The following is a 3,453-nucleotide window of genomic DNA, read 5'->3' as shown; positions in this document are numbered from 1 at the left end:
TCGGCAGATGTCTTAGACATGATGTTGACATTGGCTCCGGAATCGCACAAGCAGTCTGTAAACTTGATTCCTGAAATGAAACATTGAAAAACAAAACGTCCTGGATCATCGGCTTTCGTAAGCCTTTGAAACGATGATCGTTCAGGTACCTTAAACGGTGGCTGCTTGGGATCGATATCCTTGTACAGTGGTACAAAGATTGGGGTTTCTTCTTTCTTTCCATCGGTTCCGGCCTCTTCTTCGGGCAATGTGGTTATGGCGTTGCAAAACTTCTTAAGGTTATCTTCAACTCTTCCTGGAAGAACTCCACTTTGCCTCTTCATGGAGTCGGCTGTTTGGGCGACTTGCACATCTAACTTTTTTACGTGCGAAGATAAAGATTCAAACTTACCATTCAGATCATTGTACATGCAGTCCACTTTCACGTTAACGTCTTTAGATGCTTTTTCGTTCGGCATAACAAGCTGTTGGATTGACTGTTCAAGTCTACCGATTTGTGAAGCTAACTGGTTCATCGTGACTCCCTGCTGTTGTACAAATTGATTGTTAAAACCCGTACCTTGGTAGTTATATGGCTGTCATGGTTTATATGGTACTATTCCTCCAAAGTTTCCACCTTGAAACTTGTTTTGGAAGGATTTGTGCTGAGGTGGGTAGTACTGATCTTGAGGATTCTTCACATTTAGATTGCGGTAAGAGAGATTGTTGTAATTTGCATTCCGGAAGTTGTTGTTGAAGTTGTTGTTGGAGCGATTTTGGTATGGCACCAGTGCTCCTACGTAGTTCACATCTTCTTCTTGAAATGCTTGATTAATGTGATCGATATCACTAAGTCCTTCCTCTTCTGCGCCATTGTTGGTTTCACAGGCATGGATCGGGTGATTGTTGCTCTTCAGAAGCTGGCTCATCATGTTCTTCAACTCGGTTATCTCCTTGTTGTCTGTTCCGGCTTGCTTCATCGATCGATCGTATTCAGGACAGTCATTGCTATTGGCTTGAGCCAAATTTTCGATGAGAGCTCTTCCTTGGGTTATCGTCTTTTGCCCAAAATCTCCATTGCTAGCTGTATCAAGTGGAAGTTTGTATTTTGGTTGCAAACCTCGGTAAAATGTGCTCAGCAGGCTTGATCCATGAAATCTATGGTGAGGGCAATCACGTTCATACTCCTTAAAACGTTCCCAAGCTTCATAGAAAGATTCAGTTGGCCCTTGTTGAAAGGTTGAGATCTTCGTTCTCAAATTGTTCGACCTTGACTTAGTGTAGAAGTGGTTTAGGAAAGCAGTTCTACATAAACCCCAAACTCTCATCTTCTAGATAGCCATTTGATAGATAGGACTTTTTAGGGTCTCAGGGCTATCAATCCCCTTGTCAATGTAGCACAAAGAGGTTTATCAATCCAGATGTGGTGTTAGACACTAAACTATGTGATCAAGTTCTTAATTTAAGCAAACAAGAGTGATTTTGATTAACTAATGACAACTAACAACTTAAACAGGTTAAAGTCAAATGACAATGACAAATGATGTGAATATGATATGATGGAGGCATGAGATTCTAGACATGATAGTTGATTAGGGTGCTTTGGTGCTAAACCAGAAATGCTAATGACAATGATGAGACATGATTCAAGTGATTAAGAACTCTAATCTAGGTTAATCCTCTCATGAAGGTATTAACCCCTACACTAATCCATTTTCAAACCAAATTCCCATTTGTGAAATATGAATCAATATGCATTAATAAACAGTTCTTAATGATCATTCAAGCAAATAACAATACATCACCATGCAGAAAAATGCTTAAACCTCTAATACAACTCTTTCAGGAATTTCATCAAACACTTTTGGTGCATGAAATTCCCAGAATCTAGATCTCAAGTGATTATCAAGGATCTAGCATAGAGAACAGTTGTTTAGAGAAATGAATCAATGAATCCAGCCCTAAGCATTCCTAATCTAACACTTTAGCACCCTAACCTACACATCTAGAACCTCATTAAGGTAACTACTCACTAATCATGATCAACACACTAGATCCTTTGCAAGATGTGTTGTTAATCATGATTAGAAGTTTGATTTGATGATAAGAAATGATGAACAAGATGGAAAGAAACTGCAAATCGATTTTAAACTCTCTAAAACAAAGTGTATTAAGTAGGTTTTCACCAAAGGGGAAAGAAGACTAAAAGTAGATTAAGTGTCTTCTACAAATTAGGTCTAAAAACCTTATAAAGGAGGCTTGGGCGAACCGGGTCAACCCGGAACAAACCGGGTACTGACCCGGCCTTGATGGGTAAGTGTAGGTTTGCCACGGTCTGGTGTGCTCTTGGAGTGACCGTGGCAATCCTGACCGTGTCAAAGTCTTTACTTGTGTTCTTGGTTCCTTTTGATGCCACGGTCTGATCAAGCTTCATCTGGAACTCGTGGCAAGTTACCGTGTCAAACGCCGAAGATGTGTAAAGGTTGCCACGGTCAAGCCCCCAGACCGTGGCATTCTGACCGTGCCAAAACCCGCATGAATGTGAAATCCTTCCCAGCCAAGTCTATGCTTGCCACGGCCAAGTCTCAGGCCGTGGCATTGAAATCGTGTCAAAAGCCGAAGCTGTGTAGAAGTTGTCTCCAGCCACTTGTTCATTTGCCACGGTCAAGTCCCAGACCGTGGCATTCAGCTCGTGCCAATCGCCGAAGGTTGCAAGAGGTTGCCACGGTCAAGCCTCAGACCGTGGCATTTAGGCCGTGTCAATCGCCGAAGGTTGCAAGAAGTTCCTCTCAGCCAAGTGTGTGTTTGCCACGGTCAAGTGTATACCGTGGCATGAAGATCGTGTCATTTGCCGAGGGTGCACAAAAGTTGCCACGGCCAAGTGTGGACCGTGGCATTCCATCGCGGCATGCTTAACTTAGTCGCTCTAGGCTGTCTTGACCATCTCGCATTCCGGAGAGTCTAACTTCCTGGAGATTTGTCCGAATTGAGTGATTCCGGTTTCAGAAGACATAGGACTCATTTTTCTCCAACTTTGATGAAGGAAGTTTCAGTGCTTGGGAAGTGTAAGGTTTCCTGGAGAGCACATCTTTGAAGTGCATTTACACGACCAGAGAAAGGCGTCTAGACATGTGTTCATTCCGGAGACCGTATCTTTCTGCTCAAAGCTCGGAATTGACTGATCTCGGATGTTCTGGAAAGAAGACTCAAATGTCTCTGATTCCCATGAAGGCTCCGGAAACTGAATCGGCCTGGAAGTGCACCGTCCTTCGCATCCTTCAGAACTGATCTGCTCGGTCCGGAATACCTGCGAGACAGGGGTTCCTTCCGACGAGCTTATCTCTCTGCTCACGCGTCCGAATTTCACGATTCCACTTGCTATGAGACCGTGCTCCAATGCTCTCCAACTTCTATGAAGCACCCGCCGTCTGAATCAGACCGGAAGGCTCCCCGGACAGGCGATTTCTGAGGCAC

At 43.6% G+C, this 3,453-nt stretch overlaps 1 non-coding gene across 1 annotated transcript; it reads left to right on the top strand.

Annotated features, from left to right (window-relative positions):
* Positions 1 to 1,134: 1,134 nt before the first annotated feature.
* On the top strand, positions 1,135 to 1,241 carry LOC112085702. Its single transcript, XR_002899002.1, has one exon. It is a non-coding gene; the product is annotated as a small nucleolar RNA R71 (small nucleolar RNA).
* Positions 1,242 to 3,453: the final 2,212 nt, after the last annotated feature.

The sequence above is a fragment of the Eutrema salsugineum genome, unplaced genomic scaffold, assembly GCF_000478725.1.
Source record: "Eutrema salsugineum unplaced genomic scaffold, Eutsalg1_0 scaffold_3, whole genome shotgun sequence".
Lineage (NCBI taxonomy): Eukaryota > Viridiplantae > Streptophyta > Magnoliopsida > Brassicales > Brassicaceae > Eutrema > Eutrema salsugineum.
This window is presented reverse-complemented; position numbering and strand designations above follow the sequence as displayed.